The sequence below is a fragment of the Vulpes lagopus genome, chromosome 9 (genome assembly GCF_018345385.1).
Source record: "Vulpes lagopus strain Blue_001 chromosome 9, ASM1834538v1, whole genome shotgun sequence".
Lineage (NCBI taxonomy): Eukaryota > Metazoa > Chordata > Mammalia > Carnivora > Canidae > Vulpes > Vulpes lagopus.
The window spans coordinates 24694175-24708482 of record NC_054832.1 but is presented as its reverse complement, the minus strand read 5'-3'; positions in this window follow the sequence as shown (position 1 = coordinate 24708482).

The following is a 14308-nucleotide window of genomic DNA, read 5'->3' as shown; positions in this document are numbered from 1 at the left end:
TGGTGAATAGCTGGGGATATGTGGTCCTGAAAGAAAAAAATACAAGAATGGAGAGACTCTTTAAAGATGTTTCTGTTTGTCTTGGGGTGTATTTCATTTCACTCTCCTGCTAACCCTGGGCCTTATATCACTTAACTTGTCTCTACATAAAGGAATAAAAATTAAAAGTTAAGCAGAAAGAGGCTTTGCTGAACAATCAGGATAACCCACGTCTCTTCTTTTTGTAAGTAATAAAGTTGTTTTGCTGACATGATTTGAATAAATCTCAATTCCCAGTGTAGCAGATCTTTTTTATCATCATTTCTTTAACTCTAATAGTTACATGATATCAGCCTCAATGCACTTGAGAATATATAAATATTTAGAGAACATAAATCAAAAGTGTATATTTAAAAAAACCAAATCTATCAAAATTACTATCATAATGCAATGCATATTTGATTTCATACCCTGAAGTTATCTGCCAATAAACTCATTATTATCTCTTAGAAATTCGGCACTCTGACTTTATTATCATCCACATATTCTCTGCTAATCTTCAAAATTGATTATAATTTCTTGAGATAAATGCATATTTTCAAATGTTCAGAGTACAGTGAAACCACTAATACATTTTATTCTGTAGCTTTTTAGTCTATCATAGAATAGGTAGCAGGTATTTTGCTTCATTTATCTACTTAAACATCCATTTTATGGAATTTTGCTAAGAAATCTAAACTAGCAATGAAGCATTTTACAACTGAAAGTTAATTCTGAAAAGGTGAATTATTTGTTTGTTTGTTTACTTTGAGAAAGAGAGAGAAAGAGAGACAGTGTAGAGAGAGGGGCAGAGGGAGAGAGAGAGAGAATCCCAAACAGGCTCCATGCCCACAGCAGAGTATGCAAGGGGCTTGATCCCATCACCCAAGATCAGCACCTATGCCAAAATCAAGAGTCAGTCGCTTAAATGACTGAGCCACCCAGGTTCCCTACATTAGCCATTTTTAAATTATATTTAATCATAACCCTAGAAGCCCCAGGTAAGCAAAATACAGTCCACAGGTAGAAGGTAACTACATGTGGCCTGTGCCTAGAATTTCCTTTCACAGGATAGTGAAGTGGTTTTGCCATTGGTGATAAAGCAGAATTCATTAACTTTTTGTAAATATAATTATAAAATTATTTTCTTCTCAATATTTATAAGATCTTAAATTAGAGGAACCATTCATAATAATACAGTTGGAGGTTTCACAGATTTGAAGTCTGTAACCCATATAAGTGTATGCATGTAATTGTGTCTGTACCATAAGACTTTGAATATTTGGAGATCCTGGCTGGCTCAGTCCATAGAGCATCTGACTCTTGATCTTAAAGTCCTTAGTTCAAGCCCCATGTTGGGAGTGGAGCCTACTTAAAAAAAAAGCATATGAATGTTCACAACTACATAATTTGATCCAATACTTAAACTTCCCAAATGATCACTAACAATTCTGTTATTTCATTGGTTTTTCAAATTTATCTAAAATTAACAAGTGTTGAAATATTTCCCAGAATAAGAGTGCAGGAAGCCAAACAATATAAACATCCTTTCTTCAGAGGAAGATAACTGTGACCTTGACTTAAAAGGATCATTTTGGCCACCAAAGAAAAGAAAATCAATGCAGCTGATTCTGGTTTGGCTACACATAATCCAATTTGGATTGTAAGTACAAATAGCTGTCCCATCTGGACAGGGATCAATTTCATCTTTGCTCTTTGTGTAGCAAGTATCATTTTCATCTGTGCGTTCCCTCATTTATTTAAGAAATCATTTTGAGTTCCTATTGCAAGGACACAAAAAGTAAGAATTACACATTATTTCCAAGGAGCTTACAATGTAACAGAAGGAATAGGATATGTTCTCAAGTTACAATAGTGAATATCAAGGTAGTATAACTACTTTAAGAGAGATGCCTATAAAACACCAAGATAGTGGGAGATTATTCATAGCTGGGAGAATTGGTGAAAACCTCAAGTAAGGATGCATTTGAGCCATTCTAGAGTCATCTGGGGATGTTTGATAGGAAAACCCCCTTTTTTTTATAGGAAAAATCTTGGTGGAGTTATTGTTTTCTGGAAATATTACAAGTTAAAAAACCTATAAGCATATTTAGGACTTAGTCAGGTAGGTTACGTTATACTTTTAGAAAACATATGGCAGATGAGGCCAGAAAAGTGAAATTAACAGTGAGAAGTGGGCATTGGAAGACAGTAAGAACCCTTGCCAATATTTTCCTACATTTTTTTTCTTTAGTAGATCATAATGATTGGTCAGTTCAAATAAACCTCCAGTGGCACATTTTTAAACAACTTAATCAATAGATTATTTCATTGAATAAGCAAATCAATTTGTTTTGTTATTTTGTATGCAGTGGTTTATAAAAAGAATCAATTTAACCTTTCAAGTTGATTGAAATCATCAGGAATTTATTATAATAATTTATTATTAAACATTTTTAATAATTATTATATAATGAATATAAATAAAATATATAATAAACAATAAAAATATAATAGTGAAATTAATATTAATTAATATATAATATAAATCTGTGGTTAGATCTAGAATATTCTTGTCTCTGGTTATAGACTGTAACACTACAAAGAAATGCTATATTTGCAAATACATAGAGAATTTACCTCAAATATCCAATATATGAATACAAATTTGAATTTTGGGAAATTTCACATGTCTAGAGTAGGTTTGAATGAACCTCCACTCTATAGCATGACATAAAACTTCTATATGGATACAATAGCAACAGCATTTCTTAGGATATTAAGCTATCCAACAATTATGTGATCATCACTCAGTTTATCCATTTTGATTTTAAAAATGTTCTTCTCCTGACAGAAAAAGAATATTGATCCTTATTTTTCCCAGTTAGCTTTGCCCTTTCTTAAATTAAAAAGCAACAGCCAAAACACAATGAAAGCAAACAACAACAATGACAAAAGAAGCAACAAACAAATAATAACAATAACAACAAACAAGTCTATTTCTGGTTAGAAATCTTGCACTCTCAGTGATTAGTAGAAGGTGGGGAAAAGAATATGATGAATAAACGTAAATTCTTCCTTTCGAAAGGAAAAATAAATACTTTATAAAGTCTAGGTCAGCATGCAGTAAGGCCATTAAGATAAACAAACTAGGATTGAAGATGCCTTTAGGCTAGGAATGCTATATAACATTTTAATAACAGAAGGAGATTTAATAAAATGGGAATAACTGTTTACCTCACAGAGTTTTTGTTAACTCAAGAAGTGTGAAAGTGTAAGAAGTTATCTTTTACACTTATCATTCCATACCTTCTTATATAGTTTTAATGTGTTGAATAGTGAACCTACCCCACCACACCCTCATCCCCACCAAATATTTCCAAATCCTAATCCCTAGAGCCTATGAATGTGACCTTTTTTTTTTTTTTAAAGATTGTATTTATTTATTCATGAGAGGCACACAGAGAGAGGTGCAGACTCCCTGTGGGGAGCTCGATGTGGGACTCAATCCCAGGACCCTGAGATTACAAACTGAGCCAAAGGCAGACACTCAACCACTGAGCCATCCAGGTGCCCTGTGGCCTTATTTTTGAAACAAACAAGACTTTGTAAATGTAGCTAAGGATCTTGAGGTGAAATCATCCTAGATTTAAGGTGGACCCTAAATCCATGGCAAGTGTCCTTAAAAAAGAGAGAGACTCAAAGGAGAAGCCAAAGTGAAAAAGGAAGCAGATATGATGAATGTACAAGCCAAGGAATGCTAGAGTGCTGGCAATTACCAGAAATTAGGAGAGAGGCATGGAATGAAGTCTTCCTCAGAGCTTTCAGAAGGAATCCATCCTGTGACAGCTTTATTTCAAACTGTGAAAGAATAAATTTCTATTGTTTCAAGACAAGTTTCCAGTAATTTATTATGGCAGCACTAGGAAACTAATACATGTAGTAAACAAAACTACCAATGACATTTGTCTTATGAACCTGATTACTGGATTTCAATTTGATCTCTATTACCTGTGTCTTTTTCCCTCTGCCCACCTCCCCATGGGCTTCTTTTCCTATCCCCATCCTAAATGGGAGCATCCCCGCTGGAAAATTTTGACACCTCTTTAAGATTTCATCAATATTCCTTTATTTCAAAATACTTATGTATTCTTATGACTATCACCTCTTTTAGAATGAGATTTATATAAGTGTGTCTGATCTAGAGCGCTCAAGCCTCAGTTTGAGCTCTAGCCATGTACATTTTGTTCTCTTCTTAACACCTTAGATTCAACTTTGCGCTCATCCTCTTCTATATACTCCTCCCCCACCCCACCCCCACAAATTTGCTTCTTCAGATTGAAATTCTCTGTAATCACTGCCTTTTTCATCCCAATTACTCAGAGTCAAAAACTCATTTTTATACTTTTTCCTTTCTTTTTCTTTCTTTCTTTCTTCCTTCCTTCCTTCCTTCCTTCTTTTCTTTCTCTTTCTTTCTTTCTTTCTTTCTTTCTTTCTTTCTTTCTTTCTTTCTTTCTTTCTTTCTTTCGTAGAGTCAAATGCTAGTATCTGAAAATGTATTCTTGATATTAGAGTCTGCTGTGACCCTATCCATCTGTTATACTGCCATCATCTGAGTTGGGTAGTAGTTAGCTCATGCGCCTGTTGTTACAGGGACCTCCCATTTACCCTGTCTTCAGGCTTGCAGCTTCTGTTCTATTCTATCAAGCACTGAGTATAATCATTTCATAATGGCTTTTACCCTCTCAAACAATCTTCATGGTTCTCCATTATTATTATCTGAAGGATAAATTGATAGTTTTAAATCAGATTAAACCCACTCATGGATAGTTCCTCAATCTAGTGAGTCCATTCTGATCAATGAACACTGTGAGTATATTTGTATCCACAACATTGCTCTCTTGGCCTTTAATACTTGCTTATCTGTTATTAGCCTATCCAAATTCCATGCTGAGGTCTAATTATCTCCAGGCATGTTGTATTTGTCCATTTCAATGGTCTGTAAGCATCTCTCTCTCTCTTTTTTAAGTCTACAGATTATTTTGTGACATTTATTACTCCTTTCCTTTTGCTTTGTTATTTATATTAATGTCTTCATAAATATACTGAAATATGCTAGGATTTAAAATGTATCTTTAATATGTCCTCAATAAACCCTTTTTGTACTTGATATATATTTGCCAAATGCCTGATATATAACATTTTGACAACTAAACTCTTGGAGTTTATTTACTATTTAATTGATGGAAACATTGATGCATGTATGTGTATATGTGTGTATGTGTACATATGCCAGAGAGAGAAACAGAGGAAATGTACATGGTACAAAGAAGGAAGAGAAAGGAAAGAAGGTTTCTGTCCACTAATATTAATTATAATAAAAGGTTTGAAACTAATGCCAGAAAGACTACTCTCCGATTTCTTCCTTGGCTCTGAAACACTCCAATTTCCCATGCAAAAGCAGTTCTGTCTAACTGTTTGGCAGATTGTTTGAGCTGGAATTAAATGTGCACAGCTGGTACCATCTGCTGCAAATTCTTTAATTCTTGTTATCTCTTAAACAGCTTTTGGTTTTGTTTTATTCATAATTCATTTATGGAGAATGAGGAAGACCTTTCGGGGTCTTAATATTGTTTAATGGATGCATTGCTGGTTCTCAGTTTAGTAAACCATGGTAGACTGCACTTAGTCAACAATACTAAATACCTATCTAGCTTTACTGATGACCATTCTGGTTTTCACACTAAAACCAAGGTCAATTTTAAATAGTCAAATAGAATAGTTTTTGAAATTATGTATTATAATGATAATATTTCAATTATTTTTTATTTATGATTTTCATTTGTTTTCATATTTAATTTACAACTGAAGTCTAGAAATTTGAATCATAGTTTTCTAGCTAGCAGAAACAGCAGAACCTAGAAGTTATGCCTGATTTCTCCATTTCTCTCACCTTACCCTTTTCTGTTTTCTTAACATCTCTCCATTAGTGTCTTCCTACGATTCTCCTCATGACTTAATGCACATCCTTAGTCCTCCACACCCTCAGTTCCATCCAATTCAGTCCACATTGAGGACTTAGAGTAATCTTTCTGAATAGTAAATCTGATCATTAAACTCTCCTGCTTAAAGTTCCCCAATGTCTGTATATTTCCTTCAAAATATATTTGAAAAATCTGTGCATTTCTACCCGTTACAGCTGCTCCCCTTTCCTGACATTTGCTCTCTCACTTCTGTTCTCACCTTGCATGAAAAACTCCAGAATAAGCTTCAAACCAAACTTCAGATGACTTTTTTTTTTCTGTTTTGCAGAATTCCTTTCTTATTCTCCTTGGTTTGAGCAAAATGACCTTCTTCTATGTCCCTATAGGAACTTGGGCACAATACTGTTGGAACATTCATCATAATATATTGCAATCTTCACCTGCTTAGTTTATGGCCTAATGGACAGAATGTCTTTCTTTTTTTCTCCCAAACTTCACATGCTGGGCCAGTACCCTGAAAAATTAGACCATTGACAAATTATTTGATGAATAAATGACTGAACAACTGGATCTGTAGTGAAACTGGCAGGAAAGAATTCAACTTATAGTAGGTAAGTAGAAGACCCATGCAAATGGAGGCAAGAAAGTTATTTTTATCTGGTAGTATACATATGAACACATATTAAAGTACCTTTTTTTTTTACATTTTGTTTTGACATCATTCTCAAGTAATTTGATCCTAATCCATTAAAGATCTTAAATACCTTGGGGATCCCTGGGTGGTTCAGTGGTTTAGCACCCGCCTTTGGCTCAGGGCATGATCTTGGAGTCCCAGGATTGAGTCCCACATCGGGCTCCCTGCATGGAGCCTGCTTCTCCCTCTACCTGTTACTCTGCCTCTCTCTCTCTATCTCTCTGTGTCTCTCATGAATAAATAAATAAATCTTTTTTAAAAAGTTAAAAAAAAGAAGATCTTAAACACCTTTAATCAATGAGAATAAGGGCAGTCAGGGCTACTTGGGCTGCCTGGGTCTAAATTTAGTTTAGTATCGACAGAATACATGCTGATTGGTTTCCTTGCAACTCTGCACAGAGGCAAGCAGTTGGCTTTTCCTTCAGTCTGACATTTGTTTGATCTGGCATGGATAAGATATATGATGCTCAAGGCATCCTGCTTAAGTGAAGAATAAAAATATGGGAAGGCTTGGTCATGGTCATAAATTGTGTAAGTGTCTTTTCAGGGTATTTAAGAAGAAAGAACATGCAAGGGGAAAATATGAAGAAAAATACAGCAAGTTTTCTAGTATTGTGGAAGTCGTGTTGAAAACCTTCCTATTTACGCTGTTTTGAGATGCTTGCTGGTCATTCTGCAAAATACTAGAGATGTTATGACAGTATCACAGATCATTTTTCTGGCAGATGTGATTTTGTTATTCAAATTTTGGTGCTGCTAAAAGGTTTTCTCCCTGGAAGTAGCAATTGGATTTTTCTGTGCCACGAATAGGTGATTTCTTAAAATTTTGGTGTCCATCAAAATGACCTAATGACCTTCTGAATCAAAAAGGATGAGAGCATGGCCTCTGCATTTTTAATGTACTCCTTCATGGCAGAATTAGGATAGGATACTGAATTTCACATGGGTCTGTTTTCCCAAGAAAGAAAATGGGCACTTTGACCCCAGGTCTACCCAAACAAGCTTTTGGGTACTATGAGTTACTTAATGAATAGGAAAACAAGTATTAGAAAAAAATTGTTAAAGACAAGAAAAACATCCCTGCTACTATAATTAATTAAACTGTGTCATACATATATAAAAGCTAATTTGTCCTCAATACAAATTATGTAATTGAATCCTTGATGCGATGTCAAAATATCTGGAAATCATATTAATCAGCTAATACACACAGAGACCCTTTGAGAACTAGGGCAGGAAGGGGCAGGTGGTAAGAGCATGCTGCTAACTTGTTGGTAAGTAAATTAAGCTGCTGCTCAAATAAACAGTTTTGGATCAATTATTTGCCTATACTTACATTGTATGTAGAAGTATCCTGAAATTGACAGTCTTCATTGGACACAGCACAGTTGAATGTTTGATAACTTCTAAACTTTTATTTCTTTTTTTCTTTGAAGAGGAAACCAGTTTTTAATTTTGGTTTGCAACAAAAGCTATTGACATTTACATCATTTTAAAATGTTTTACTGCATTAATTTATTAGAAAATGAATAAATATAGGCTATCAAGGGTACATTGACTTCTAAACATAGAATGTAAATGTGCAGCTGGATAGCTCTATCAATCCTTAATATTTTTATAGATAATCTATGCAATTTTGACATAGTAATTTTTCCATATGTTACACATACTGTGCCAATAATATAGTGATTTGTTTCAGGTATTCAGAACGCAGAGGGAAAACTTCTCTTGGATTACAGAATTTTCCAAATATCTGAGGGTATAATTTCAGATGATAAATAATATAATTATACCCTCAGATATTTGGAAAATTCTGTAATCCAAGAGAAGTTTTCCCTCTGCGTTCTGAATACCTGAAACAAATCACTATATCATTGACACAATATGTGCCAATTATTATTTATCATCTGAAATAATTATTTTGAATAGAAATCACTCTAATAAGGGGCACATGCTACCTACTAAAAATTATTTTGATTACTCAAACAGTATGTATTTAAAAAAATATATTTATTTATTCATGAAAGACACAGAGAGAGAGGCAGAGACATAGGCGGAGGGAGAAGCAGGCTCCATGCAGGGAACTTGATGTGAGACTTGATCCCAGGACTCCGGGATCATGCCCTGAGCAGAAGGCAGACACCTAACCGCTGAGCCACCCAGGCGTCCTTCAAACAGTATGTATTAACATCAATTTCTCTATGGTGTGATATGGATCTCTGATGTGACTCTTATGCTTTAGTTGACAAGAAGATTGAATTCAAAGTGCTATTGAGCTTTCATAATAGCTTCTGACCTGCTTCCCTTTCGCTATGGTTTCGCCTCTGGTTCTGACATGATGTTATTGGCCGTCATTCAGAAATTCCTCTGCTCTAGACTGCATATGACTGCTGTCTCACCAACACGCATATAAGAGATTTTGAGAGACTTATTTTAAACAATACTTTTCATTTTTGTTTCTTTTTTACTTTTGTTTTGGGTTTGCGTAGCATCATCTCAACTTTCCTTTTTCTCTTATCACACTTTGACTTCCTTTCTAGTTGTTACCTCACTCTCCTTGTGTATAGTCTTCATAGAGGTGTCTGTCAAGGTTTCTGAAGATCCCTAGCCATAGCTGGGCATATGGTGGCTTTGTTCATTGTGATTTACTTTAGATCTTTTGAATCTTGAACAGTGTCACAAAGACTAAAGAATGATTAGGTAAAAAATGATTTAACATAGTTGTGGAAACCAAATACTGTGAATTACTTCCTACTGCATAGATCTTCCAGATTGCTATAGTTCCTCACTTTTCTAAGTCTAGATGTCAGTTGTTTTTCTTCTTTTTTAAAATTTTGTTGAGTGATCCTAGGATCTCTAAATGTCTATAATGAATTCTCATTTTGCATCTGCTAGCTAGAGTTGATTTCTATTGCTTATCTTTCCAAAATAGTAACAGTCCCATAATGTCTACCAGATCAAGATGGCAAAAAAGTTGCCTAATGTTTAAATGAGGAGATTTAAGACACTGCCCACTTGCATTTTAGCCTTTCCTTAAGTTAGATATTCCTGACAAGTCTTGAATAGATGATAAAACAAAAACAAAACCCTGGGTCCCCATAAAGCAGTTTTCTTTTTTCTATAGATATACAATATTTTGTTCAGTGTCTGCTCCATTATCCAAAGCAGTCTCATAGTCCCAGGTTATTACTGAAGCAAACTATCACAAACACAACTCACAGCTTGTTCCTTTTTCTGCAATAAAGCACCCTCTGTTGGAATGTCCCTTATCTCCCATCCCAGAAGTTTGTATCTAGCTAGATCTGGTAACGGGGGAGGTGGCCATGTTATCTGATACCAGGTTGGCATGAGTGCTGGAAGATATGAATTGGAAAATCACTCAGTTCTGACTTTACTGTACAAACCACATTCCCTGACCATCACTACTTCCTACCCTTTTGACTGGACAATTCTGTTCTTTCTTTCTTTAGTACATTCTACATCATTTTAAATAATTTCTTGTATGTTTCACGAAATCTTTTTTTTGAAATAAAGCAGATGATGACTACACACACGTGTGCTTGCATGTACTTATCTATACTAAGTAACTGCAAACCGATTTGATAGTTGGGGTCATTCATATGATTTTTATCATTTTTGTAATTCACACTTTTCTGGCAGATGGTCACATCCCATTTCTGTCCTTTCAAGTTGCCTGTTTTTCTGCAGATCTATCTGGAGCAACTTATTTTTCGTCTTCTTATTTGTTTATTCTCATCAAATAAGAGTTTGGAAACTCCACAACTAAATTACGTAATAGTGATTCAATGTAATAAGAAATAAGATCTCAGAAGGAAAATGAGAGCCACTATTGTTAATATTGTGTGTGTTTCAGCCTGTGTAATACATAATATTGTTTCATTACTCAGAACACTTTCAGGCTCATGTGCTGACTCCTATGTCTGTGTTCTCTATTAAAGGACATTGTTAGGTAACTGAATCAGAATGGTGAGTTAATTTGCTTCCTTATGCTTGTTATTTATACCAAACCTCTGAGGCGATCAAAATAGACATTATCTGGAGAGAGTTTAAGTTGCTTGCTGATGGTCACAAGACAGGTTTAGTGGACACCTAAAAAATGTTACGGATTGCCCCAGCTGGATTCTTATTTTTCTACAGTGTCTGTGTAGTCTGCTGTTAAGGCTTGTGCCTGCAACTGTCTTAAGAGGATTGTCCTTGGGTATCTGTATGGAAAACCTGAAGTGCCTGGAAAACTTTGCACCATTTTCTACTGGCACTGTGCCATTGCCAGTACTTTGCTGGCATGGGGGTTAAAATCTCAGTCCCTGTGTCTCAAGAGGGATAGACTTTAATGTACAATTTACATTTCAGTTTTTCTGCAAGGGATTAGGCTGAGATTCTGAGACTGAGTTTACCTAAAATCCACTCACTTAGCTTCTTTTCTTTCCTTGTTGTACCATGCTGAGCCATCTTAAGGCCTGAGGCAAAAGGAAAAATGTGTACCCATACATAAACTTACCAAAATGTTCTCCTATCTCTTAAACCGAGTAGAAGTAGTTAATATCAGCTTTACAATTAACAAAATGACAATATATTTAAAGTCCTATGTTGTTCCATCTTTTTGCACATTATTGCCAACTGTCAACAAGCTTATTTGGCAGGAGGGCTGGAACCCTAGGCTGACTGAAATGACTGTTCTTAATGCACAATAGAACAGGGTCATTAAACAAACAAAGAACAGCACAGCAGCCTATCTTTATTGAAAAATTGACATTTTTTCATCATGCCTTTTTTGTATTAATTTTGATGTGTAATCTTGCATTAGAGTATAATTAATCTTTTTTCTGTAAGATTTTATTTTTAACTAATCTCTACACCCAATGTGGGGCTCAAATTCACAACCCTGAGACTAGGGTGATGAGTCTCAACCGATGAGCCAGCCAGGTGCCCCCCCTTTTTAAGTTTCTATTGAAATTCTAGTTAGTTGACATATATTATACTATTGGTTTAAGGAGAATTTAGTGACTCATTACTTACATATAACACCCAGTGTTCATCACATGTGCCTTTCTTAGTGTCCATCACCCATTTAACTCAACTCCTGCCTTACCTACCCTCCATCAACCCTCACTTTCTTTGCCATAGTCAAAATTCTTTTATAATATGCCTCTCTCTCTCTCTCTTTTTTCTTTCTCTCCTCCTATGTTCATCTATTTTGTTTCTCAAATTCCACATATGAGTGAAATCATATGGTATTTGTCTTTCTCTGACTAGTTCGCTTAGCATAACACACTCTAGCTCTATCCCTGTTGTTGCAAACGGCAAGATTTCATTCTTTTTGGTGGCTGAATAGTATATATATATATAATATATATACATATATATAATATATATATTATATATCACTGGATATATCACATGGAATAATATAATAATAATATATATATATATTAATATCAATTCTTCTTTCTCCATTCATCAGTTGATGGATGTTTGAGCTCTTTTCATACTTTGGTTATTGCTGATAATGCTGCTGTAAACATTAGGGTGCATGTGCCCCTTTGAATCAGTATTTTTTGTGAACTTTGGGTAAATATCCATTAGTGCAATGGCTGGATCATAAGGTAGTTCCATTTTTCACTTTTTGAGAAACCTCCATACTGTTTTCCAGAGTGACTCCACCAGTTTGCATTACTACCAACTGTGGAAGAGGGTAAGGGGAACCATCTTCACCAACATCTGTTGTTTCCTATGTTCTTAATTTTAGCCATCTGACAAGTTGAGAGGTGATATCTTATGGTAGTTTTGATTTGTATTTCCCTCATGATGAGTGTTGTTGAGCATCTTGTCATGTCACTGCTAGCCATCGGTAGGTTCATGCCTTCTGCCCATTTATTAATCGGATTATTTGTTTTTAGGGTATTGAGTTTGGTAAATTCTTTATAGATTTTGGATACTAACCCTTTATCAGGTATGTCATTTGCAAATATCTTCTCCCATTCAGTAAGTTGTCTTTTAGGGTTGTTGATTGTTTCCTTTGCTGCACAGAAGCTGTAGTAGCTATTCTTATCAGTTTAATATAATTGATCTCAAGTCCTGAGTTTCATGGCACATCTTTACATTTTGCACCTGAGGCTAGAGCCTCGCTTGTTTCACCCTCACCTAGGTCTTGCTTTCCTGTCCTGCTTCCCCCACTATCTTCTCTGGTTTCCATTGGCACCTCCTTATTGCTCATTATTTGGCTCCTATGTCTGTGTTCTCTGTTAATGGACATTGTTAGAATACTGAGGCAAATCCTCATCTGAAGGCAGTTCTGGAAGAACCTGATCTGGAATAGAGACTATGCACAACTTAGATTACATCACCGATTGCAGACTCTTGGCCAGTGTTCTATCTATAACATTACGCTATGCCTTAGTCAATAATTTTTCTGCTGTTTAAGGTTGCCTCACATGTATACCTCTCCTACATCTTAAAATAAATAAATTCATGTTTTTATACAATTTACAATAATTGTATTTGCTTTCCACAGAAGCCAGCACTTATTTTTTGTCCCCTGAACACTATTAGTTATATACAGTTGAATGCATGATTGATTTACATTCTACTGTTTATGTTTTCAAATCAATCTTCTCACTGTAAATAAACATTTATTGTTTTATAATCCTAACCACCTTAGACAGTATTAGAAACAAACAAGCAAACATTTGCTGCTAGTCAAATTAAGACACTTTATTTCAAAGTATAAATCAAGGTGTATTAAAAAGACTAATTCATTTTCACTAACTAGATAAAAAAATGAAACTTACCATATCAAATAAAGAGAAAATGTAGTTTAGATTTTGTGCCATTAAATCAGAGCAAACAAAAATGCTAACTCGAGAAGAATTTGATATCCCTAGGAACTGTGTGCATTTATGTAATGAGTTTGACAGAATAAAGTAAAATATGTGTAACAGGTGTTTAAATTTTGTGGACCTATGATACCACATAATCAGTGTAAGTGAATTTTAAATATTTCATGTGGCTAAAATACCTTGTTAAGGTATATACTTCAAACTCAAAAAAACCCACAAGCCTTTTGCATATAATTTACTCCATACACAAATAGAAGGACTGCAGTTTGCAGATATCCAGAAGGAAACCAAAGGACACAGGCAGGAGATGGTTAAGCACAGGGTGCTTCACGAAGCCCACTAGAGGGAGTTTCTGTATTTGAATGTGGGATCATGGGGTTTGCCATTGGCTGAAACACACCAGCCAGGAAAACTAGTGGAGGTTGTCTGAATCTTCCAAAGATGGATTCTTATTTATTTATTTATTTATTTATTTATTTATTTATTTATTTATTTATTTATTTATAGCTAAGACTTTTAAAGTAGATTTATTACCCTTGAAGTCTTAATTTTCTCCCTTATCAAATGGGTTCTGTTGGCTTTTCGTTTATTAATCTAATACAGAGCTAATGATGATTAATCAGTTAATCTACTTATTTTTTCACTTAACAAAATTTTATTGTACAATTTCTCTGTGGTAGACGTATTATTATCTGAGAGACCAACAAATAGACAGTGTTAAGCAAAGCTTTTGTCTTTAGGAAATTTACAATCTG